The 26863-nt window shown below is 50.6% G+C and overlaps 1 protein-coding gene across 4 annotated transcripts in view; it reads right to left on the reverse strand.

Moving 5' to 3' along the window:
• The window catches only part of WDR26 (WD repeat domain 26), a 618259-nt gene that overhangs the window by 216619 nt on the left and 374777 nt on the right, over positions 1–26863 (reverse strand). The gene's annotated exons all lie outside the window — the stretch shown is intronic.

A 26863-nucleotide genomic window follows, 5' to 3' on the forward strand; every position in this document is an offset into this window, starting at 1 on the left:
ACCAGTATGCATCTGCTCTTGGCATGTAGGGCTGCTGACATTCATATCGGTGCATAGATCGCCGCCTAGTGTTGGGTCCGGATGATTGCATATTGTTGTCCTGGAAGAGTCTTCGAAGTATCACTAGATAGGTGGCTCCTCCCCTGGACTACAGTGCGCATGGGCATCCTCTCCATCCTCAGATTGTTTTTCGCCATTGTGGCAGTGATGGAGTAGATACAGTAAGTGACGACCATGCTATACAGTAATTGAGTGCTGCAGCCGCTACAGGCGCCGGGGAGGAGGGTGGGTGATATGAATGTCAGCAGCCCTACATGCCAAGAACAGATGCATACTGGCAAGTAGCATATTCGGTTCGAGGCATGTGGGCTGCTGAATTCATATCTGTGCATAGATTACATAGCAGTCCCGCCATTAGCGGCGGCTGCCCGTGCCAGCTGTCCGTGCCAGCTGCAGCAGTCTGAAAAAGGGTCTTGAGAACAGCCTGTCCTACAGCTGCCTGCTGTTTTGAATGTACATCTACACAGTAGTGTTTAGTAAATGTATGTATAGTGGACCATGTGGCTGCTCTACATATGTCCTCTAAAGGAATGTTCCCTAGGAAAGCCATGGACGCCCCTAACTTTGGTGTTGAGCGGGCTCTTGGAGGAATCGTTAATGTGCGTTTAGGTATTTCATAGCAAATTTGAATACATTTAACGATCCATCTGGCTATCCCTGCTTTGGAAATGGCGTTGCCCTTGTGTTGTGGAGAAAAGGCAACGAACAGTTGTTTTGTTTTCCTAAAATCCTTTGTTCTGTCTATATAGTACATGAGGGCCCTCTTTACATCTAGTGTATTGAGCATTCTCTCTGCGACATTTTCTGGATTTGGAAAGAAAACAGGCAGTTCAATAGTCTGATTCATGTGGAACTGCGATATCACTTTAGGCATGAATGTGGGGTTGGTACGTAGTACAACTCTGTTTGCGTGAACCTGTATGAATGGCTTTTGAATGGTTAGTGCCTGGAGTTCACTAACTCTTCTCAACGAAGTGATTGCCACTAAGAAAGCTACTTTCCAGGTGAGGAATTGAATCTCACATGAATGTAGAGGTTCAAAAGGTGGACCCATCAATCTGGTGAGGACCACATTCAGGTTCCACACCGGTGCCGGTGGGTGTGTTGGAGGAATCACTCTTGAGTTCCCTCTAAGAAGGCTTTGATGGCAGGCACTCTGAATACAGAGAGGTGCTGCCTGTTCTAAAGATAGGCTGCTATTGCGGTTAGATGTATACGGATGGAGCTGTATGCCAGATTGCATCTGTATAAGTGTAACAGGTAACAGATGATGTTCTGAATGGATGCATCCAGCGGATTAATGTTATTGTTTTTACAGTAAATGACAAATCTTTTCCATTTAGCTGCATAGCAAGCTCTGGTCGTGGGTCTCCTGGCCTCCTTGATGATATTCATACATTCTGGAGGCAGGTTCAGGTAGCCAAACTCTAAGACTTCAGGAGCCAGATTGCCAGGTTCAGCTGTTGCGGATCTGGGTGCTGAATTTCGCCATGGTTCTGTGTTAAAAGTCTGGGTGTTAGCCGCAGCCGTTGATGCGGCACCACGGAAAGTTCTAGCAATGTGGTGTACCATGGCTGGCGTGCCCACATTGGAGCAACCAGGATGAGTGTCATTGAGTGTTGCCTGAGTTTGAGTGCCACTAGCGGTATTAATGGCGCTGGGGGAAACGCGGTCGCAAATCTGTCTGACCAGTTCATCCATATCGCATTGCCCTGCGACTGTGGATGCGGGAACCTGGTGGCAAAGCTTTGGCATTTTGCGTTTTCCCTTGTGGCGAATAGGTCTATCTCTGGATGACCCCACTGCTGGAAGTACGGTTGGAGTACTGATGGATGTAGCTCCCACTCGTGCATTTGGTGGCTGTGTCTGCTGAGCAGATCCGCCATTTGGTTGTCCTTGCCCGGGAGGTGTTCTGCCATGAGGAACATGTTCCTCTGAATGGCCCACCTCCACATGCTCTGAGCCAGATGAGACAACTGTGGAGAGTGTGTTCCTCCCTGCTTCTGTATGTAGTACATGGCAGTCATGTTGTCCGTCCGGATCAACACGACTTTGTTGCACAAGTGTTCTTTGAATGCCTTCATTGCCAGGAAGATTGCCATCAGTTGCAGAAGGTTGATGTGCATCTTCTTTTGCTGTGTCGTCCATAGTCCCTGCACTGTGTAATTGAGTACATGAGCTCCCCATCCCTGGAGAGACGCGTCCGCCGTCAGTATTATTTGTGGAACAGGCTCTTGGAACAGTCGGCCCTTGCAAAGGTTTTGTGGATTCCACCAATGCAGAGAGTTGTATGCCTGACCGCTCACCAACACTAGGTCTTTCAACTGTCCTTGAGTCTGATTCCATTGACGTGCCAAGCACTCCTGAAGCGGGCGCATATGTAGTCTCGCGTGCGGGACTATGAAGATGCAGGAGGCCATCATGCCTATCAACTGCATGAACACTCGCGCTGGAAGGGAGTGTTGAGGTCTGAACTTTTTTAATCAGCAGTTGCATGCTGTTGATCCTCACTAAATTTGGCTGAGCTGTGGCTGCCAGAGTGTCTATGGTCGCGCCCAGGTACTGCTGTACGTGGGCGGGTTGAAGATGTGACTTTGGATAATTCAGTGAGAATCCCAGACTGTGAAGAAGGTGAATGGTGTGGGATATGTGGCTGGCACACTGCTGTGCTGACTTTGCCTGAACAAGCCAGTCGTCCAGGTAAGGGAAGACGTGAATGTGCTGTCTCCTTAAGTGTGCAGCCACTGTCGCTAGGCACTTGGTAAAGACTCTGGGCGCCGTTGTTACTCCGAAAGGGAGGATTTTGAACTGATAATGCTGATCCTGAATAGTGAACCTGAGATATTTTCTGTGTGATGGGTGTATGGGTATGTGGAAATACGCATCCTTCAAATTTAGTGTTGCTAGGAAGTCTCCCTGACTGAGTAACGGCAGAACCTGCTGGAGGGTGAGCATATGAAAATGCTCTGACAGAATGTATTGGTTGAGAGGTCTTAGGTCCAGTATAGGTCTCAGAGACCCGTCCTTTTTTGGGGATCAAGAAGTACAGAGAGTACACCCCTGACCCTGGTTGTTCTACAGGCACGAGCTCTATGGCTCCTTTCTGCAGCATACTTAGTACTTCCTGCTGCAATAATGTCAAGTGCTCTGCGGACATAGGACGGTGTCTTGGTGGTATGTTGGGTGGATTGGATGTTAATTCCAGACAATAACCGTACTGGACAATTTCTCTGACCCACCTGTCTGTGGTGATGGATCTCCAGACTGGCAGGAACTGTTGGAGTCTCCCCCCGACCGGTGTTATGTGGTCGGGGGGCAGTGACAAGACGTCACTGTTTGTTATTGGCGGAGGACCTGGTGTTGTTGTGTCCTCGTCCTCTGCCTTTGGTGCTGGATCCACGATATCCACCCCTATTGTTCTTATTATAGGTACTCTGGGTACCTCCTTTATTGTACTGCTGCTGGGACCCCTGACCTCTAGCTGCTCCCCTATTCCCGGGGCGACGAAAGGAGCCACTCCGAAACTGCTGCGACTGTAGAGCCCCCATAGATTTCGCAGTTTGTGTCCTTTTTAATCTTTTCTAGTGTAGTGTCAACCTCGGGGCCAAATAAAAAGTCTGGGTTGACTGGTTGATTCAAGATATTAGTTTGAATTTCAGGTTTGAAACCTGATATTCTCAACCATGCGTGCCTCCTCAACATCACACTAGTGTTGATTGCCCTTGCTGCAGTGTCAGCTGCATCTAGTGCGCATCTGATGGACGCATTTGTAATGAGTTTTCCCTCTCTGATGAGGAGCTCCGCTCCATCTTTGTAGTCATCTGGTAGGTGTTCTATCAGTGTTTCTAGGGTATCGTAGTGTGACCTGTCGTATCTGGCCAGGAGTGCATGAGTGTTGCCAATGCGCCAGATGTTTGCCGCTTGTGCTGCTATCCTTTTTCCCGATGTTTCTAGCACTTTGGACTCCTTGTCCGGAGGAGGAGCATCACCGGTAGTTTACGAGTTAGCTCTCTTGCGAGCATTAGAAACTACTATTGAGTCCAACGGCAATTGACCCTTAATGTACATTGGGTCTCCTGGGGCTGGTTTGTATTTTTTTTCTATTCTGGGGTTCAATACCCGTGCTCTGGTTGTCTCCTTAAAGATGTCCTTAGCATGTTTAATAACCCCTTTTAACATTGGTAGAGTCTTGACCGTTTTTTCTGATGTGGAGAACGTGTCCACCAAGAAATCCTCTTCCACAGAGTCAGAATGAAGTTCCACTCCGTGATTGGCAGCCGCTCTTTCAATGAGGGCGTTAAAAGCAGCAGTATCTTCAGTGGGAGATGGTTTTATATTATAAATATGAGTGTCAGGAGCATTTTGTGGGTCTCCTGGGTCATTAGGGTCTCCCCATGCTTGATCCTGGTCTTGCTGTTGTTCATCAGGGTCATTATCCACAGGATAAGTGGTATCCTCATTATAGCCCTCTCCTGCATCCGCCTCCGAGTGTGCGGGAGAAAAGGATTGTGGTTCCTGATCATATGTTTGGTAAGGTTCCACAAGCACTGGTGTCGAACCTGACGCCATTGTCCTTTTCAGTGGTATTTTGTATGATTCCAAAGTCTTTTCTGGAATAATTTTCCGCTTGCGGAACGACAGTCTACCAGTGTCTACGTCGATAAACTGGTCCTGTGAGTTTGACATCTATTCTTTCTGTGGACACTGTTCTTGGTTGTTCGATACTCCTAAGTTCGAACATCTTAGGTGTCCCCGGTGGTGGCAATCCAAATTTGATCGGTGCCGGCGCCGAGTGAGCCTTGGCGACCTTGTTCGGTTCGGCACCCGTTTTCGGTTCGAGAGTGTACCGTTCCCTGATGCGCTTTAGGGACTCCGATACCTGTTTCAACGTGAATGCCGACGGTGCTTTTGATCCGACAGGCTCTTTGGAGACAGGCCTGGACGCGGTCTCCGGTTTCTTTCCTGTCTTCGGGGCTTCCATCCGAAGTTTTGGATCGACGCCTTGTTGATTGGGTATTTTGGCAGTCTCAGCACTCCTCGGTGTTGATGTAGTCGGATAGACCACCTTGACCTTGGTCGTTGGTGCCCCAACCTTCGGTGCTAGAGGCCTCTGCATCTGCTCGGGACCGAGGGCCTTCTTTTGTTTCTCGGTGCCGAAGTCCTTTTTTGGTTTCTCGGTACCAAAGTCCTTCTTTGGTTTTTCGGCTCCGATGTCCTTCTTTTGTGTCGACGAATTGGAAGGTTTCGATGCCTTCGATCCGACCTGAACCAGTTGCACTTTCGGTTTCGATTTGACCGGTGCAGGTTTTGGTTTCGATTTCACGGAATCGACTCCAGTCTTTTTCGATATTTCTGGCTCTTTTGAAATGTTCGAAGCCGGGCCTTCAGGCGGGGCGCGTAGAACGATCCGACCGATCTTGGGTAAGGCCCGCAGGCGATCCCTTGACCTGAGCCTTATCAAGACTATCTACCTCGGCCTCCGCATCGACGGATTGGCCTAGCTCCTCGCCTGAGCGATCTTCCCCGGCCCCAAGGGCCTCATCGTGGTCTCCTACCTCGTTGACGACGTCTTCGCCCTTGAAGATCTCCTGATCTTCGTCGTCATAGTGGGAGTCATGCTCCGAAGCAGGGCCAGATTGTTCTTGAACATCCTGCTCTTCAACGTATTTGAATTGTTCCACCTCTTCGACGCTCTCGACTTCTTCATCCTCGGTACTGAATATGTTAACCGGGTTAGGTGCCGATATTTTGGCCTCCAATCTAGCCGCTCGTCGATTCCGAAGGGTGTTTTTCGACCGAAACCGGGCGCAGGCCATACACTTGGTCTCATCATGATCCGGTGATAAACATTTGTTACACACCGGATGGACATCGACGTGTGGATATTTTGCGTGACAGAGGACATCTCTTGAAGGGAGTCCTCGATTCCATCTTCGGACGTCGATCGATGTTCGGACCGAAACTCGGTCCGATAAGGGTGAATCAGGTCGAAAACAAGTATAATATTTATCTATACCGAACGCAAACGATACCGACGATATCTAAAGGCTTTTGGCCTTAAATAAAGTTTTCCTAACTTGAGCTAAGATAAGCACATCCGAACCGAATGGCGGAAAAAAACAATCTGAGGATGGAGAGGATGCCCATGCGCACTGTAGTCCAGGGGAGGAGCCACCTATCTCGTGATACTTCGAAGACTCTTCCAGGACAACAATATGCAATCATCCGGACCCAACACTAGGCGGCGATATATTTATTTTAAGACACTCACTAACACATACAGATATCTCCTAGATGGAGATATTCACAATGCACACAATACTTTTCAATAGAAACAGCACGAAATACACAGTGGTCACAAGGGGGAGATCAAACCATATACTAAAATAGTGGTATGCGAACCACAACTAGAGTCATGACTATACCTAGAAGACGTAGTAGTGCCAGGGACCCAAGGAACCACCCAAGGTAAGTAGCCAGGAGTCCCACGGAAGCCGTGTGCAGAGGGGGAACACAATCACAGGATCAACGCAAGTCAATGGGTAAGTCACGGTTGCAATTTTAAAGAAAGACCCTTCCCAGTGGACCTTAAAGAAATCCCACGGACGACAGAAGATTGGAGAGCCACCTCACCCGTGGATACCCTAGGAACCACGATTCCTACACCAGGGAAGCTGGGTGCATAGGTGTGAAGTGGAGTCGGAAACCGCCGTCAAACCTAATGGAGGACTTCAGGAAGATGCCACTGCTGGAGAAGGATAAGTTACTTACTAGTAATCCTAGTTCTCTTCCATGGGTATACTCAGTCATAGGCACTGAATTATCTCCGCAAACGTGCGGTAACCCAGAAAAGGCTGCATAAATAAATAACAGCCTTGTACAGAAAAAGAAACTGGCACCTCAACTTTAAGGTCTCAGAGACCCTGAGCACCTTGCCTTTAAGGCTTCCAGGAGCCCTCTGCTCCCATCATGCACCACAGGTGACAGTTAGGTCAGTTCTTTTGTACAGTATAAGAAACCGGTAGGAACCTGCATCCAAGATGCAACAATACCGTATAAACTGTTAATGCTAGTCCGGGGAGGCAGGAGGGTTGCTTATGACTTTGATGAGTATACCCCTGGAAGAGAACTAGGATTGCGGGTAAGTAACTTATCCTTCTCTTCCAGGGGATACTCATCAATAGTCATAAGCACTGAATAGAGTAGCAAGCCCATACCCACTTCCTCGCGGACGAGCAAAAAACAGCAAACAATATTGACATACACATGTTAAACTGTATTAGCAAACAAGTTTCTCAGCGAGGCCTGCCCAACCTGAGCATCTGCCTGTGTGTCAGCATCTAAACAGTAGTGACTAGTAAACGTATGAACTGATCGCCATGTAGCTGCTTTACAAATCTCTGCCAAGGGACATTCCTAAGGAGATCCGTGGTAGAAGCTTTAACTCTAGTGGAATGAGTCTTCGGTTTCCCTGGAAGGGATTTGTTGGCCAATTGGTATGACCGTATAATACAAGAAACTATCCATCTCGAGATGGATCTTTTGGAGGCTGCAGAACCTGTGTTAACAGGACCATAGTTAATAAACAAACGTTCTGATTTCCTCAGTGTCTTTATTTTGTCCAAGTACAACTTCAGAACCCTCTTGAGATCTAGGGAGTGTAGAGATCTTTCCGGAGGATTCAGAAAAAAGGTAGGTAAAGTGATAGTCTGGTTAATGTGAAAGTCTGAGACTACTTTAGGCAAAAAACTACAATGTGTTCCGAGAAGTACTCTGTTGGCGTGAACACATTGTAAGGTTCTTTACAACATAGAGCGTGGACCTCACTCACCCTGCGAGCAGATGTAATAGCCACCAGGAAAGCGGCTTTCCATGTTAAATGCTGCAAGGAAGCTTTATGAATAGCTTCGAAAGGGGCCCCCATCAACTTCGTTAACACAATGTTAAGCTCCCATGGAGGAGAGGGAGACCTGACTGGTGGGTAAACCTCTCTCAAGCCCTCAAGAAAATCCTTTACCACAGGAATCCTAAACAGAGAAGTCTGAGTGGGGGACTTCCTATAGGCCGTGATAGCTGCAAGGTGGACTTTGATAGAAGCAAACTTAAGACCAGATCTAGCCAAATGCAGCAAGTAGGATAAAACATCTGTTCCTGACCCCGGATGGGATCATGTCCATTGTCCACACACCATAGGAAGAAACGCTTCCACTTGAAGGCATACGATCCTCGTGGAAGGTCTTTTTGCTTCTTTGAGAATAGCCGTACAGTCTGGATTCAATTGTAGGTGTCCATATCGTATGACTTCAGGAGCCATGCCGTCAAGAAGAGGGAGGACAGATTGGGGTGGAATACTCTCCCTGCCTGTTTGGATAGGAGATCCGGGCTGCATAGCAACCTCCTGTGTGGCACTTCCGATAGTTGAAGGAGGTCCGGAAACCACCACTGGCGAGGCCACTCCGGGGCTATTAGGATCGTCCTGGCGCTGGTCCTGTACAGCTTGTTGATTACAATTGGGATCAACGGAATCGGTGGAAAAGCGTACAGTAAGTTCTGAGACCATTCGATCAAAAGGGGATTCCCTTGAGATCCTTGTTGGGGAAACCTGGATGCGAAGACGGGGCATTTTGCGTTTGCCGCATCTGCAAACAGGTCGATGTCTGGCATTCCCCATTCTCGAAAGATGCTGTGAGCGACCTAGTTGTTGAGAACCCAATCGTGGGCTTTGACGAAGTCTCTGCTGAGGAAGTCCGCCTGGGAGTTGAGAGTCCGGTAGATGAATGGCTACTATTGACAGGTTTCTCGCTAGAAGCCAGTTCCATATTGTTTGAGACTATGGAGAGTGTTCTCGATCGGGTACCGCCCTGTTTGTTCAAATAATACATCGTCATTGTATTGTCCGTTTGGATTAGAATGGACCGAGACTTGGACGGATATAGGGACTTGAGAGCTAGATGTACGGCTCTCAGCTCTAGCAGGATGATGTGGTAACTCTTTTCTGAGTCGGACCATAGACCTTGTACTTGCAGCAGACCCGTATGAGCACCGTAACCCTGAAGAGAGGCGTCCGTGACTATAGTCTGGGTTGGAGGGTCCTGGTGGAAAGAAACTCCCTTCATCAGGTGCGATCGCTTCATGCACCACCGGATGGAGTCTTTGGCTGATTGGTGGATAATTACCTGATCCTCCCAGCGCCCTGATACTTGCATCAACTGGTCTTCCAAGCACTGTTGTAATGGACGCATGTGCAATCATGCATTTGGTACTATAAAGATGCATGATGCCATCGAGCCCAGTAGCGATGACACCTGTCGAACTGTCGGGAGATGCGTGTGAAGCAGGTTCAGGCATTTCTCTCGGATTGATGACAACCTGTCCTCCGAAGGACACATGCTTGCTTTTTCAGTGTCCAGGAAGGAGCCTAGGTAATGGATCTTTTGTGTTGGATTTAGTATGGATTCCTTGAAATTAACATGAAGGCCCAAGTTGTTGAGAAGCTGAAGGCAGCACGAGAGATGATCCTGCAGCAGAGTTGGAGATGGGCTCTTCAGGAGCCAGTCGTCCAGGTAAGGATATATGAATATTTTCTGTTTGCGGAGAAAAGCGGCCACCACAGCCATACATTTGGAGAATGTCCGGGGGGCTGATTTGAGCCCGAACGGGAGAACTGAGTACTGGTAATGTTGAAATGACACTCGAAACCGTAGAAATTTGCGATGTTTCTTTGAGATTGGTACGTGGTAGTATGCGTCCTGTAAGTCGATGGAGCACATCCAATCCCCTAGATTAAGCGGAGGGAAAATTTGATGGAGTGCTAACATTAGAAATTTCTCTGCGGATGTATTTGTTTAACAGTCAAGTCCAGTATAGGTCTGTATTCTGTGGTGGGACCTCTTTTTTTTCTTTTTTTTTTTACAAGGAAGTAGCGAGAGTAGACTACTTGATTTCTTTGAGGAGCGGGGACTTTTTCTATAGCTCCTTTCTTCAATAAGATGTTTACCTCCGTTTGTAACAATTGGTGGTTGCAGTGAGAAATGCCTCTCTGAGGTATAGATGGAGGAGTTCTGAACCTGAAAAGAAAGCCATTTTGTACAGTATTGATGACCCAATGCAACGAAACACTTCCTCCCACCAGAGTGGACAACAGCTTTGGAGGAAGACACACCTCATTGCTTTTGTGGCTGCTTTGGTGCTGTTGACTGCTGTTTTGGTTTCCACCTCTGCCACGCCCCGGTTTACGTTGTTGGAACTGGGCCCTTTGTTGCGTCTGACCTCGGGTCTGCGATGACCAGTTAGAGGTTCGACCCTGCTGCTGGAAAGGGCGTTTGTCATAATAACGAAAGCGACGACTGAATTCTTTCTTCTTTGAGGCCCACAGCCTTGAGGGTATCCAACTCAGTTTTCATTTTTGTCGTTCGCATGTGAACCGAACGACGACGAACCATTAAAGGGCAGATTGACTATCTTTCGTTGAGCATCGGGTTTGAGACCCGTGAGTCGAAGCCATGCTGATCTTTGAGAGCAAATACCATGTGCGTATCCATGGGCTGCCAAGTCTGCAGAATCGGCCGCTGTACTAATTATCTGGTTTGCTACCAGACCACCTTCCTGTACAATCTCTAGAAAATCCAGTTGATCGTCTTTGGGTAATTTTTCTGTAAATCTTGTTAAAGAGTCCAATAAAGACCGGTCATATCGTCCCAGTAGAGCGGCTGCGCTAGCCACTCATGACAGACCCAGAAGTACTGCACATTCTCCGTCCCAAACAATCCACGTTTTTGCTGTCCTTCTCTGGAGGAGCAGACGAAATGGAAGTATTGGAATGAGCCTTTCTGGCGGCGGCAACTATAAGGGAATCCGGTGGAGGGTCAAACCGCAGAAACAAAGGATCTTGGTCTGGGGCCTTGTACTTTTTCGAAATTCTTGCGGGACCCAAGCCCACTGTGGCAGGTGTCAAAAAGGTTTTCATTGCAGGCTCTAATAATCCTGGCACCTAAGGAAGAAGGGGCTTTCCCAAAACTCAATGGTGCAGGGTTTCCAATATGATGGAAGTAGTTACCTGCGGGTCAGTCATGGTTATGTTCAACTTGCTGGCACCTCTACAGAGCACCTCATTGAATGTCCCAAGATCATCAACTGGGGAAACCCTGGATGGTGGGGTTGACAAGATAGCCGGTGAGTAATCTCTATACGAAGACCTTGTTGATAGGGTCGTTGTAGGAGACCTCCGTCTTCTCCTTGGTGTATGTGATCGGCGGGACCTTGCGCGCTCGGTTGAGCGTGAGCGCTGTCTTAAAGGAGATCTGGATCGCCTCGGGGACCTACTAGCAGGAGGCCGTGTGCATTCCATGGCAGGAGGTCTCATAGAAGGTCTGGGTTGGATCTTTCAGTGCTCGATGTCCTGCAACCATCTTGGTGACATGTTGATAGGAGGAGACTTGTTCCCACTAGTCGGAGAGCCCTCCGGTGTAACCTGTATAATAGTTATACCAGGCAAGGAAGAAGAATCCCTCGACGTCGAGCTCCGTGATCGACGTCGGTCTTTCTACGTCTTCAGCAGGAACAAATTGCCTGTCTCTCGATGGCGAACCGGAGTGAGCCATCATCGACGACGACCGTGGCGGTGACGAACAAGTTACTTACCTTCGGTAACGCTTTTTCTGGTGGATACAGTATCTGCCTGTGGATTCCTCACCTTGTGAATATCCCCTGCGCCAGCATTCCACGGAACTTTTCTTCCCCAGCATTCCACGTCGACGTGGGCGACGTCACAATACACCGGCTCCGCACGCGACTCCGATCGACGTCACCGGAGCCATAAGAAGCCCACGTCGGCGTGATGACGTCAGTTCCACCCATTTTTTCCCCGTGCCTTCGAGGCGAACAGGTGGACTAACGACAGACTCAAAGTATACACAGTATACAACACACCAACACATATGCATAGCATACAAAGGAAAAGAATGCTAAATAAACAAGCATTTCCTACAATTGCACAACAAAGCATAAAAACATTACCACAAGACCTATTTCATGGTATACAAAGGTGGACAACGGGGAGGCGGGTGGGTCAGTGAGGAATCCACAGGCAGATACTGTATCCACCAGAAAAAGCGTTACCGAAGGTAAGTAACTTGTTCTTCTGATGGATACATCTGCCAGTGGATTCCTCACCTTGTGAATAGATTCCCACAGCAGTCCCCACTCCCGGAGGAGGGTGTCCACCTTCCTATACCAGAAAATCTTGCAATACAGAGCGCGCGAAGTGGCCCTCCCTCCTCATCTCAGAGTCCAAGCAATAATGCTTTGCGAAAGTATGGAGGGAGGCCCAAGTCGCGGCCTTACAAATATCTGCCACAGGAACACCCCGGGCCAGAGCAGATGTTGAAGACTTAGCTCTAGTAGAGTGAGCACGAATACCCTCAGGAGGGGTCTTACCAGCCAGGGCGTAGCAGATCTTGATGGTCAGTATTATCCATCTTGACAGCGTGCGCTTGTGCACCGCTTTACCTTTAGAACGACCAACGTAGCCAATAAAAAGCTGGTCATCAATACGAAAGTCTTTAGTCCTGTCCAAATAAAAACTCATAGCCCTCTTCGGGTCAAGGCGATGGAGTCTTTCCTCTTCTTTGGAAGGATGAGGGGGTGGATAGAAAACAGGGAGGGTAATAGACTGCCCCAAATGGAAAGGAGTAACAACTTTTGGCAGGAAAGCAGCCCTGGTCCTGAGAACCATCCTTTCAGCATGTAAGGTAAGAAAAGGAGGTTTGGAACTAAGAGCTTGAAGCTCACTCACCCTCCTTGCCGAGGTTATGGCCACAAGAAAAACCACCTTAAAAGATAACAGCCTCAAAGGACAAGTATGAAGAGGCTCAAAAGGGGACCCCATTAAAAAGGTTAAAACAAGATTAAGGTCCCACTGAGGCATTACAAATGGAGTAGGAGGAAACATGTTTGTAAGGCCCTTGATGAACCTCAAAACAACCGGAGATTTAAATAGTGAAGGTTGATCTGGGAGGCACAGAAATGCCGATAAGGCCGAAAGGTAGCCCCTGACCGTGGCCACAGCAAAACCCTGCTGAGCCAAGGAAAGAGCAAACTGGAGCACATTGGACAGACGGGCCTTTAAAGGATCAATGGATCTCTCTCCACACCACTTTACAAATTTAGACCACCTGTAGGAGTAAATGGACTTGGTGGAGTGTCGCCTGGCCGATAAAATAACGTCCACCACATCAGGCGGGAGAGAGAATGAACTCAGGTTGCCCCGTTCAATCTCCAGGCATGAAGGTGTAAGCTCTGGAGGTGGGGGTGTAGAACCTGCCCCTCCGACTGCGAGAGGAGGTCTGCCCTCAGAGGGAGACGGAGCGGAGGCCACGAGGAGAGGTGGAGAAGATCTGTGTACCACACCCTTCTTGGCCAGTCCGGGGCGACCAAAATGACTTGGGCCCGGTCTTGGCGAATCTTCCTCAGAACCCGAGGAATCAAGGGTATGGGAGGAAACGCGTAAAGGAGTCGTGAGCCCCAACTCAACTGAAACGCGTCCCCCAACGCCCCCTGCATCGGAAACTGGAGACTGCAAAACGACGGGCAGTGCGCGTTCTCGCGGGTGGCAAACAGATCCACCCGAGGTGTCCCCCACGTCCGAAAGACGTGACGAACCACCTCCGGATGGAGCCTCCACTCGTGGTCGGCGGAGAACTGCCGACTGAGACTGTCCGCACGCACGTTCAGAACCCCGGCCAGATGATTTGCCATCAGACAAATCTGATGGTCCTGAGCCCAGGACCACAGACGCAGGGCCTCTCTGCAGAGACAAAGAGACCCTACTCCTCCCTGTTTGTTTATATACCACATCGCTGTCGTGTTGTCCGTCAGGACTTGAACAGACTGACCGCGAAGGGAAGGGAGGAAGGCCTTGAGCGCCAAACGAATCGCCCGCAATTCCAGAAGGTTGATGTGAAGCAACCTTTCCTCCGGAGACCAAAGTCCTTTGATCTCCAGATCCCCCAGATGCGCACCCCACCCTAAAGTGGATGCATCCGTTATCACTGTGGCCACCGATGGAGGTAGATGGAAGGGCTTTCCTTGAGACAGATTGCCCTCCACGCTCCAACAAGACAGATCCGCCGCAGCTTCTCCGGAGATCTTGATCGACTCCCCGAGATCCCCGTTGTGCTGATACCACTGCCTGCGGAGACACCACTGGAGCGCCCTCATGTGCCAGCGTGCATGGTTGACCAACAGAATGCAGGAAGCGAACAGACCGAGCAGGCGAAGGACCTTCAGAACTGGAACAACCGCTCCACTGTGGAATAAAGGGACCATCTCCTGAATGTCGAGAATCCTTTGAGGAGGAGGGAATGCCCGACACACAGTAGTGTCCAGTACTGCCCCTATAAACAGGTTGCGTTGAGAGGGCACCAGGTGAGATTTGGGCACATTGATCGAAAAACCCAAGTCGAACAACAGCTGAGTTGTCACCTGCAGATGGCGCTGCACCATCTCTGGAGACTCTGCCTTCAGAAGCCAGTCGTCCAGGTAAGGGAAAACTGGGACACCTGACCTCCTGAGATGAGCAGCCACCACCGCCATCACCTTGGTGAAGACTCGAGGTGCGGTAGTAAGACCAAACGGGAGGACCGCAAATTGGTAGTGTTGCGATCCAACCGTAAACTGGAGATACTTCCTGTGCGACTTCAGGATTGGGACATGGAAGTACGCGTCCTGCAAGTCGAGCGACACCATCCAGTCTCCTTGCTGCAACGCTTGAAGAACCTGCGCAAGGGTCAGCATCTTGAACTTCTCCTGTTTCAGGTAAAAGTTCAAGATCCTGAGGTCCAGAATCGGACGCAATCTGCCGTCCTTTTTGGGAATCAGAAAATACCGGGAGTAGCATCCCTGACCCCTTTCCTGCTTCGGAACCACCTCTATTGCACCCTTCTGAAACAAGGCTAGAACTTCTTTCTGCAGGAGAAGCAGGTGGTCCTCCGAGCAATAACCTTGGCAAGGAGGGTAAGGGGAGGAAACTCCCGAAAGGGAAGGGCGTACCTAGTCTCTACGAGGTTCAAAACCCAAAGGTCGGTTGTAACAGATTTCCAACCCCGTAGAAAGTAGGACACCCGACCCCCCACAGGTCTTACATGATCCGGGATGGGGGATCTAGGGCTGCTTCCCTGAGGCCTCATTGGGAGCAGAGGAGGAGGAGGAAGAAGAGGGGTTGCGTCCAGAACCTCTCCGACCCCTTTGTCTCCCTCTATAGGACTTATAGAGGGGATTCTGCTGCTGCTGCTGCTGAGGCTGCCGGTAAGAGCGAAAAGACGATCGCCCAAAGCCCCTAAATTTCCGAAAGGATGAACCCTTTGGTGGCACTTGCAGACCCAAAGATTTTGCAGTCAATCGGCTGTCCTTAAAACGCTGAAGGGCAGAGTCCGCCTTCTCCCCAAACAGCTTCTGACCATCAAATGGAAGATCGACCAGAGTAGCCTGAACATCCGCCGAGAAACCAGAGTTACGGAGCCAAGCCTGCCTTCTTACAGCAACAGACGACCCCATGATCCTTGCCACGGAGTCCGCAGTATCCAACCCTGACTGGATAACTTGCCTGGCAGCCGCCTGAGTGTCAGCTACAACCTCCATGAAGGATGACTTATCCCCTTCAGGCAACTTAGGGGCCAAGGACTTAATGGAATCCATAAGAGCGTGCACGTAACGCCCCAGCAGGCATGTAGCATTAGTGGACTTCAACGCCATGCTTCCTGTTGAAAAGGTCTTTTTGGCCCCCTGATCAGCTTTTTTGGATTCCCTGTCAGCTGGAGACTGAGGGAAGGCACCGGAAGCATGCTTGGAGCAAGAAGCCTGCACAACCAAACTGTCCGGGGACGGATGAGAAGATAAAAAGTCAGGGTCCCCTGGAGCAACCTTGTACCTCCTTGCCACCTGCCTACACGCTGCAGGAGAAGAAAGGGGTTTCTTCCATACCTCTAAAACCGACTCCAATATGGCCTCATTGAAAGGTAGCAAAGGCTCCGATGTCGCAGTTGGAGAATGTAACACTTCTGTGAGTAGGTTGGACTTATACTCCACAGAAGGCAGCTGCAAATCCAGAAGCTCTGCTGCTTTCTTTATCACCACGTGACAGGGAGCCAACTCATGAGGAGGAGAAGACCTGGCAGATGCGTGTTCCCACTCTGGGGTCGTATCCAGCCCACTGGCATCCTCAATGCCCTCGAATTCGTCCGAAGAAGAATCAACCTCGCCTTCTTCCACCTCACGAAATCTTCTTTCCTCCAACACCCTCTGGGCTTCCCTCCTCGACCGGATTCGGGGAACCGACGTCGGCGACGTCGTACGCGGCGTCGGAGGAACCAGAGGAACCGGCGTCGACGGCGCCAGACACGGCGCAGATGGAGTCACCCTCGACGTCGATGGAGTCTGCTTCGGCATCGATGGAGTCGGCTTCGGCGTCGATGGAACCAGCCTCGGCGTTGAAGGAGGCTCCGAAGCCTGCCGAACCTTCCGAGGTCGACTCGAATCCACAGGCGGCGCCGGAAACTGCCAAGAAGGCGCCATCGGCATAAAGGGCATAAAGGGGGCCTGAGCATACTGCTGTGGCACCCCCATTGTAAAGGCCATCGGACCCACGGGACCAGCTGGTGCTCCGGATGGGTAGGCCGCCCTATTAAAAATGCCATACATAGCATTCAAGAAATTAGCCGAATCCGTACCTGGGGCCGGGAACTGAGGCAAAGGAACCTCTTGTGGGGCCTCCGGCACCGGCTCCGCAATATCCTCCACTGGAGCCTCCGAACCTTCAGGTACTGGAACCGACTCTTCCTGCTCCTCATGCATAAAAGCATCCGACTCCACACGAACCGGAGTCGACGTCTTAGACGGAGCCGAAGACCTCGTCGGAGACTGAATCGGAGTCTGCTTTCCCGAAGGAGAACCTTCCGGCGACTTCGAAGGAGAAGGAGAAGGAGACAAACCTCTGCTCCGACGTCGATGAGACGACGCCGACCTCGACTTCGATTTCGTGGACTTCGAGGATCGACGTCGAGAGTGTTTACTCTTCTTATGGTGTTTCTTCGACCTCGACGACTTCGAAGTCGATGACTCCCTTTTCGATCTCTCCTTCTTCCTCCCTCTTTTCTCTTCACCAATCTTCTTCATAAAGAGTTTGGTCTTCCTTTCCTTGAGTGCCTTCGGGTTCATGCTCCTACAGCATCCGCACTCCTCCATATCATGCTCCGAGGAAAGGCACCATAAACAATTCTGATGTGGATCCGTCATCGACATCAGGCCTCCACACTCCCTACAGGGCTTAAAGCCCGACTTCCTAGACGAAGACATTGTCGAAGAAAAGAGAGATACACGACCAAACTACAAAGTAGCACTGGAGAAAAACCGTTGCGCGTCGAAGGCGCGGAAAAAGGGAACTGACGTCATCACGCCGACGTGGGCTTCTTATGGCTCCGGTGACGTCGATCGGAGTCGCGTGCGGAGCCGGTGTATTGTGACGTCGCCCACGTCGACGTGGAATGCTGGGGAAGAAAAGTTCCGTGGAATGCTGGCGCAGGGGATATTCACAAGGTGAGGAATCCACTGGCAGATGTATCCATCAGAAACTCTTGACAGTGGAGATCTATGAGAAGAAGCCCTCGACGTCTGTCTTAGACGTCAACCGCTGGTGTTCATGAGGCATCTTAGACGTCGACCGTGCCCTCAACGTAGACCTCTGACGGGTCCAAGTGGGTGACCTGGAGTGTCTCGACGCCGACGTTACAGAAGGGGCGGAGATCTAGACGTCGACCTCTGAATTGATGTCGACGGGCACTTCGACGTCGACTGAGGTCTATCATGCTTCGAGCCCGAAGCATGTCTCGATGTCGACTTACCTAGACGGTGATCTGGTCTTCGACGTTGATCTCACTTGTTCAGTTGGTCTCGACGTAGACTATGCGCTGTGATGTTTTTTCTTACTTCTAGCTTCTGGTGATGTAGATCTTCGGCGTTCTCGTAGAGGAGGGCCCTCTAGAGGTATGCTGACTCTCTGGGCGCTTTTATTATGTTTTCCTCTCTCCATCAAGCCTAGAAGTCTGATCTTCTCTCTGTCTTTCAATATTCTTCTTGAAAGTTGAAGACAATGGTAGCAGGTGTCTGTGTCGTGAGAAGAAGGTAGGCACACAACGCAGGCCGAATGAGGATCAGATTTGGCCATCTTATTCCCACAGGATGGACATTTATAAAATAAAGGTGGCATTTCTGACTAAAAAGAATGACCAATTTGTCAGAAAAAGACTAGTAAATACCACCAGTACCAAGAAATATCGAAAAAAGTAGTTAGAATATCAATTCTGACTGAAAAAGATCAACATCAGTTAAGCTCAAGCTCCAGGTTCCTCACAGAAGGAGCCAAAAAAAAGAGGACTGACCTAATTGTCACCTGTGGTGCACGATGGGAGCAGAGGGCTCCTGGAGGCCTTAAACGCGAGGTGCCAGTTTCCTTTTCTGTGCAAGGATGTTATTTATTTATGCAGCCTTTTCCGGGTTCCAGCACGTGGGCGGAGATAATTCAGTGCTTATGACTATTGATGAGTATCCCCTGGAAGAAAAGGTGAAAGTGTCCGGTGGAACCCAAAGGTGGATTCAAGATGTGAAGAACCTGCAAGCAGAGGGGACAGAGTCTATGCCACTCAGGAGTGACCAGGAGGCACTGAAGATGTATGACAACCGATGTAGTGTTGCAGGGAAGCCGACGGTGACCTTGAAACTGGAGCTGTGCGGACCAGGTGACGCTGTGGACAACCAGGATATGAGCTGCCCCATGCTGGATGTCAAGAGTGTCCATCGGGAGCACCAACAAGCCTTGGCAGCTGCAACCAGTGTGGAAGTTGAAGAAGGTGCAATGTCGGGACTAGCAAGGTCCAGTAGACTCACCACAAGCAGGGGAGTCAGGGCAGACACCGAGCAAATCAGGGGAGCCCAAGGAATTCAAAGATGACCCTCATGAGGACCCATAGGCCGGGGGCGCTGGAGTCGCGAGAGGACCTCTAGCAGCTCAAAGTTGCGGGCCCACAGTGCAAGAGATGCGGGGAGGACGAAGATCTTGATCACTGGAGATCCTTGAGGTTGGGGCTACTTGGAGCCTGAAGATCTTGGTGAAAGGAAGCCAACAAGCCTTTGCAACTGTTGACGCGGTGCACAGGGGTTGGGTTGCAGCAGCCATGACTAGGGATTCTGGCCTCAAACGTGGTGAGAGGACAGGGCAGGCCTTGAAGGATGTGGAGAACCACCACCTGTGCTGCTGAGCCTTTCGGAGTCCGTGGGAGCCTAGGATCAGCAGACCCGTCAGCTTAGCTGATGTGCCTGCAGATGCACTTCAAGGGAGATTCCTTCAGGTGTCTTGGATGCCCACAGGCCTTGGAAGGTTCCTGTATGGTGCACAGGCAACGATATTGCAGCAGACATGCAGGGCGAGGAGATCAGGAGCAGCAGGAGTCTTCCTAGGTGCAGCCGTGATACCCAGAGCAAGTCCAGGGTGCCCAGACTGTTGAAGAAGTGGTGTCCGAAATGTATCTTGTCCCACGACTAATCTAGGGACTCCATCCACCTGTAAAGCCCTTAAATACCCCAAGGAAAGGGTTGAATATGCTACTTACCAGTATGCATCTGTTCTTGGCATGTAGGGCTGCTGACATTCATATCTGTGCATAGATCGCCGCCTAGTGTTGGGTCCGGATGTTTGCACGTTGTTGTCCTGGAAGAGTCTTCGAAGTATCCTGAGATAGGTGACTCCTCCCCTGGACTACAGTGCGCATGGGCATCCTCTCCATCCTCAGATTGTTTTTCGCCATTGTGGCAGTGATGGAGTAGATACAGAAAGTGATGACCATGCTATACAGTAATTCTGAGAGCTGCAGCTGCTACAGGCGCCGGGGAGGAGGGTGGGCGATATTAATGTCAGCAGCCCTACATGACAAGAACAGATGCATACTGGTAAGTAGCATATTCAGTTCGAGGCATGTGGGCTGCTGAATTCATATCTGTGCATAGAATATATAGCAGTACCTCCTATTAGCGGCGGCTACCAGTGCCAGCTGCAGCGGTCTGAAAAAGAGTTTTGAGAACAGCCTGTCCTACAGCTGCCTGCTGTTTTGAGTGTACATCTACACAGTAGTGTTTGGTAAATGTATGTATAGTGGACCATGTGGCTGCTCTACATATTTCCTGTAAAGGAATGTTTCCCAGGAAAGCCATGGACGCCCCTAACTTACGTGTTGAGTGGGCTTGTGGGGGAATCGTTAATGTGCGTTTAGCCTTTTGATAGCAAATTTGAATACATTTAACGATCCATCTGGCTATACCTGCTTTGGAGATGTCGTTGCCCTTGTGCTGTGGCGAAAAGGCAACGAAAAGTTGTTTTGTCTTCCTGAAGACCTTAGTTCTGTCTATATAGTACATGAGGGCTCTCTTTACATCTAGTGTATGGAGCATTCTCTCAGCTACATTCTGTGGGTTTTGAAAGAAGACAGGCAGTTCAATAGTTTGATTCATGTGGAACTGCGATATTACTTTAGGCATGAATTTGGGGTTGGTACGTAGTACGACCCTGTTTGCGTGAACCTGTATGAATGGCTCTTGAATGGTTAGTGCCTGGAGTTCACTAACTCTTCTTAACGAAGTGATTGCCACTAGAAAAGCTACTTTCCAGGTGAGGAATTGAATCTCACATGAGTGGAGAGGTTCGAAGGGTGGACCCATCAGTCGGGTGAGGACCAAGTTGAGGTTCCACACCGTTGCTGGTGGGTGTCTTGGGGGAATTACTCGTTTAAGTCCCTCCAAGAAAGCTTTGATGGCAGGCACTCTGAATAAAGAGAGGTGTTGCCTGTTCTGGAGATAGGCTGCTATTGCGGTCAAATGGATACGTATTGAGGTGTATGCCAGATTGCATCGGTATAGGTGTAAGAGGTAACAGATCCTTAATGATCTCCATACAGTCCGGTGGCAGGTTTAGGTAGCCAAACTCTAGGACTTCAGGAGCCAGATTGCCAGGTTCAGCTGTTGCGGATCTGGGTGCTGAATTTCTCCATGGTTCTGCGTTAAAAGCGCGGGTTTGATCCGCAGCCTTTGGTGCGGCACCACGGAAAGTTCCAGAAAGGTTGTGTACCATGGCTGGCGTGCCCATGTTGGAGCAACCAGGATGAGTGTCATTGAGTGCTGTCGCAGTTTGCGTGCCACCAGCGGTATCAATGGCGCTGAGGGAAAAGCGTACGCAAATCTGCCGGACCAGGTCATCCATATCGCATTGCCCTGCGACTGTAGATGTGGGAACCTGGCGGCAAAGCTTTGGCATTTTGCGTTTTCGCTTGTCGCGAATAGGTCTATCTCTGGATGACCCCACTGCTGGAAGTATGGTTGGAGTAGTGATGGGTGTAACTCCCACTCGTGCATCTGGTGGCTGTGTCTGCTGAGCAGATCCGCTATCTGGTTGTCTTTGCCCGGGAGGTGTTCCGCCATGAGGAATATGTTCCTCTGAATGGCCCACTTCCACATGCTCTGAGCCAGATGAGACAACTGTGGAGAGTGTGTTCCTCCCTGCTTCTGTATGTAGTACATGGCAGTCATGTTGTCCGTCCGGATCAACACGACTTTGTTGCACAAGTGTACTTTGAATGCCTTTATGGCTAGGAAGATTGCCATCAGTTCCAGAAGGTTGATGTGCATCTTCTTTTGTTGTGTCGTCCATAGTCCCTGCACTGTGTAATGGAGTACATGAGCTCCCCATCCCTGGAGAGAGGCGTCCGCTGTCAGTATTATTTGTGGAACAGGCTCGTGGAACGGTCGGCCCTTGCAAAGGTTTTGTGGATTCCACCAATGCAGAGAGTTGTATGCCCGACCGCTCACCAACACTAGGTCTTTTAATTGCCCGTGAGCCTGATTCCATTGACGTGCTAAGCACTCCTGAAGCGGGCGCATATGTAGTCTCGCGTGTGGGACTATGAAAATGCAGGAGGCCATCATGCCTATCAACTGCATGAACACTCTCGCAGGAAGGGAGTGTTGGGGTTTGAATTTGGAAATCACCATTTGCATGCTGTTGATCCTCACTAAATTTGGCTGAGCTGTGGCTGCCAGAGTGTCTATGGTCGCACCGAGGTACTGTTGTACGTGTGCGGGTTGGAGATGTGATTTTGGGTAATTTAGTGAGAATCCCAGGCTGTGAAGAAGGTGAATGGTGCGGGACATGTGGCTGGCACATTGCTGGGCTGACTTTGCCTGAACAAGCCAGTCGTCCAGGTAAGGGTAGACGTGAACGTGTTGCCTCCGTAGATGTGCAGCCACGGTAGCTAGGCACTTTGTGAAAACTCTGGGTGCTGTTGTGACTCCGAAGGGGAGGACTTTGAATTGATAGTGCTGACCCTGAATGGTGAACCGGAGATATTTTCTGTGTGATGGATGTATGGGTATGTGGAAATACGCATCTTTGAGGTCTAGCGTGGCTAGGAAATCTCCCTGTCTGAGGAGCGGGAGAACCTGCTGCAGGGTGAGCATGTGAAAATGTTCCGAGAGAATGTATTGGTTGAGGGGTCTCAGGTCTAGGATAGGTCTGAGTGACCCGTCCTTTTTTGGTATTAAGAAGTACAGAGAGTACACCCCTGTCCCCTGCTGGTGTACGGGCACGACCTCTATTGCGCCTTTTTGCAGTATACTTAGCACTTCCTGCTGTAATAACGCTAAGTGCTCTGAGGACATAGGACGGTGCCTTGGCGGTATGGTGGGTGGAGTGGAGGTTAGCTCGAGACAGTAACCGTGTTGGATAACATCTTTCACCCACCTGTCTGTGGTGATGGAATTCCACGTTGACAGGAACCGCTTGAGTCTCCCCCCGACAGGTGTTATGTGGTCGGGGGGAAGGGAGAGGGCGTCACTGTTTGTTCTTAGGGGAGGACCTGGTATTGCCGTAACCACGTCCTCTGCCCTTGGTGCTGGAACCATGATATCCCCCTCGGGTGTTTTTATCGTAGGAACTCTGTGTGCCCCCTTTATTGTAGGTTTGCTGTGCCCCCTGTCCTCTACCTGCACCTCTGTTTCCGGGGCGACGAAAGGAGCCACTACGAAATGTCTGCGTTTGCAGAGCCCCCATTGACTTCGCAGTGTCTGTGTCTTTTTTTATCTTTTCTAAGGTGGCGTCAACCTCCGGTCCAAATAAGTAGTCGGGGTTGACCGGTTGATTGAGGATGTTATTTTGGACTTCAGGTTTGAATCCGGAGATTCGTAACCAGGCGTGTCGTCGTAGCATGACGCTGGTGTTTAGTGCCCGAGCAGCAGTGTCTGCAGCATCTAGTGCACACTTGATGGATGCGTTTGTGAGCAGTTGTCCCTCCCTGATGAGGAGCTCCGCTGCCTCTTTGTATTCGTCTGGCAGGTGTTGGAGTAGGGTCTCTAACGTGTCATAGTGTGAGCGGTCGTAGCGAGCTAGGAGGGCCTGTGTATTGGTGATGCGCCATATGTTTGCTGCCTGGACTGCAATTCGTTTGCCGGAGGTCTCTAGAACCTTGGACTCTTTGTCCGGGGGAGGAGCATCACCAGTTGACTGCGAGTGTGCCCGTTTGCGAGCATTGGCAACCACAATGGAGTCCAGAGGCAATTGGCTCCTAATGTACGTGGGGTCCCCAGGTGCGGGTTTGTATTTTTCTCGATCCTGGGGTTTATCACTCGTGCCCTTGTGGTCTCTTTGAAAATGTCCTTTGCTGGCTTGAGGACACCTTTTAACATGGGAAGAGTTTTTACAGTCCTCTCGGAGGATGCGAAGGTGTCCACCAAGAAATCATCCTCGATAGTATGTGAGTGGAGTTGCACTCCATGATTGGCTGCGGCCCGTTCGATGAGGGCATTGAACGCAGCAGTGTCCTCTGTGGGGGACGTTTTTGCGCCATAAAGTTGTGTGTCCTGTGTATCCAGAGCGGCACCTGGCTCCACTGGGTCATCCCAGACCTGATCAGGGTCTTGCTGGCCCTCAGGGTCCATGTCTTCGGGGTAGGTGGTGTCGTCCTCCAGCGCATCGGGATCGGAGTGTGTTGGAGAGAATAATGGATCTGTGTAAGGAGTGTGGATGCGTTCATAAAGAACTGGTTCCGATTCCGCCGGCATTTTTTGTTTTAGTGGAATCCTATAAGAGTCCAAAGCGTGCCCCGAAGTGATCTTTCGGAGCATAAGCCTGCCGGTGTCGGCGTCGATGAAGTGGGACGGTGATGTCCCAGTAGTAGAGTGTTCGGTACATGGGGACCTTGTCTGGGTAACGCGGGTTCTGATTTCGAACATTTTTGGCGCCGTGGGTGGCGGCAAACCAAAGGTGATATTGGCCGGTGCCGAAGGTGCCTTCTGTGCCCGTTACGGTTCGGAGCCCGACGAGGTCTGGAGGGCTGCCTTTTCCCTGATCCGTTGCAAGGATGCTGCCACCTGTTGCACCTGGAACGCCGACGGTTCTTTGGCGCCGAGAGGTTCCGTAGAGGCAGGTGTGGACGTCTTCGGAGACACCGGGTCATCGAGCCGAGAGGGGGTAGGAGCCGTCGACGGCGTCGATGAATGTACCTTAGTCGCTGCCTTCGAGGTGGATAGCGATGCAGTGGCCATTTTCACCTTGATGGCTGGTGCCGATTGCTTCTGTGCCGGGGGCCTTGGCGCTTTGACGGCACCGATGGATTTTCTTTTCGGGTCGGCGCCGACATCTGCTGCAGCGAGTGCGGCACCGAAGTCCCTTTTGGTGCGGTCGGAGCCGACGGGTTTGGCTGGCGTCGAAGGTGTGGAGGTCCTCGAGCCGACCAGTGTTAGTTTCACTTTCGGTTTCTGTTGAACCGGAGTGATGATTGGTTTCGGTTTTGTGGTAGGGAAACCAGTCTTCTTTGGTAACAATGGCTCTCGCTGAATGTCCGTGGCCGGGCCAGAGGGCGGGGCCGAGGAACTGCGGGATTGGTCTTGGGTAAGGCCCGAAGGCGATCCCTCGACCGGAGCCGTTGTCGGACTCACTGGGATATATTCTCCATTTGGACGGGTAGGCCTTGCTCCTCGCCGGAGCTACCTTCTTCGGCCCCTAAGGCCTCGTCGTAGTCTCCTACCTTATCGTCTGCTTCTTCCCTGTGAAAAAGCTCTTCATCGACATCTTCCGATCGGGAACCGTGTTCGGAAGTAGGGCTGGAGGGTATATTTTCCACGCTTTCGTCATCTTCGTCTTCGGTGCTGAAGATGTTGGTTGGGGCCGGTGCCGCTTGCTGCGCTTCAAGTCTCGCGGCTCGTCGATTCCGTAGAGTCTTCTTGGATCGGAATCGGGCACAGGCCATGCATTTTGATTCGTCATGATCCAGTGAGAGGCATTTGTTGCACACCGGGTGGACGTCGATATGGGGGTATTTGGCGTGGCAAACAGGACACCGCTTGAATGGGGTCCTCGATTCCATCGTCTAAGTTCGGTCGATGGTCAGATTTAATGGATCCGGAAAGTTGTTTAAATTAGCAAACTAGCCTGTAAACTGTCGATACCGATCGGGAACAGTACCGTCGAAAACTAAAGGCCTTTTGGCCTGAAACTAGATTTTCCTAACTTGAGTCAAGATAAGCACATCCGAACCCAATGGCGGAAAAAAACAATCTGAGGATGGAGAGGATGCCCATGCACACTGTAGTCCAGGGGAGGAGTCACCTATCTCAGGATACTTCGAAGACTCTTCCAGGACAACAATGTGCAAACATCCGGACCCAACACTAGGCGGCGATCTATGCACAGATATGAATTCAGCAGCCCACATGCCTCGAACTGGGACGATTCAGGGGTCTCTCTCCAAGGAGGGCTGGACAAGGGGGAGGATACTCCCCTGTCCTTTGTCCAGTTTCACACCAGAGCAGGAGCCAACGGCTCCCTAAACTGGACTATGCATGGAAGGCACCAAGTGGACCCTGCACACAGCATATGTGGCGCTGGCAAGCGCCCTCACCCAGCTCCCTGTCTGGGAGGTGGTCACACCTCTCTGCGACATGATACCCATTGTTCTGCCTTCCCCTGCCCGAGCTTGGCTCAGCAGTAGGAGGGCAGAAACGTGTCTCTGGCTGGCAGCAGCCCTAGCTTTCTGTCCAGGTCTGGAAGACTGGTACTGGGTGCACCGAGGGCCTACGAAAGGAGCTTTACAGTGCAAGGAATCATACCTCCACACCGTTTACGGTGTGGAGGTATGATTCCAACATGTTTGATACCAAACATGATAGGACTCGTTACAGCCAATTTTGAGATGGTCACCGTGTAATGACATGGTGCCCCTCTATATGTTATATGGCTGGCTCACTTACAACCCGGGAGCATGGACTCCGTTGGCTGTATGGGTGTCCTGCTCATGCAAGGGCACCCTCACACTTAGCAGCGAGCACCCTGCTCTTAGGATTGAAAGGCCTGCTTTAGGGGTGACACAGGTTTTAAGTGCAGTGACCTTAGATATAGGTAACCCTATATCTTTTGTAAGCGGTGCTAGCACCAGCTTACAAAGGCTGCAATGGCAGGCTTGTAGTTACACATTGAGTGGTCTCCCATGGGTGGTAATATACATGCTTCAGCCCATGGGGGACCCCTGGTGTACCTATGCCCTGGGTACCTTAGTACCATATACTAGGGACTGATAAGTGTACACCAGTGTCCAATCTGGGATGTACCTAAGTACTTAGCATACCAGTTTAGGGGAGAAAGCACAGAGACTGGGGTCCTAATTAGCAGGATCCCAGTCAGACTAGTCAAAAACCATCACAGCACCAGGCAAAAAGT

The sequence above is a fragment of the Triturus cristatus genome, chromosome 6, assembly GCF_964204655.1.
Source record: "Triturus cristatus chromosome 6, aTriCri1.1, whole genome shotgun sequence".
Lineage (NCBI taxonomy): Eukaryota > Metazoa > Chordata > Amphibia > Caudata > Salamandridae > Triturus > Triturus cristatus.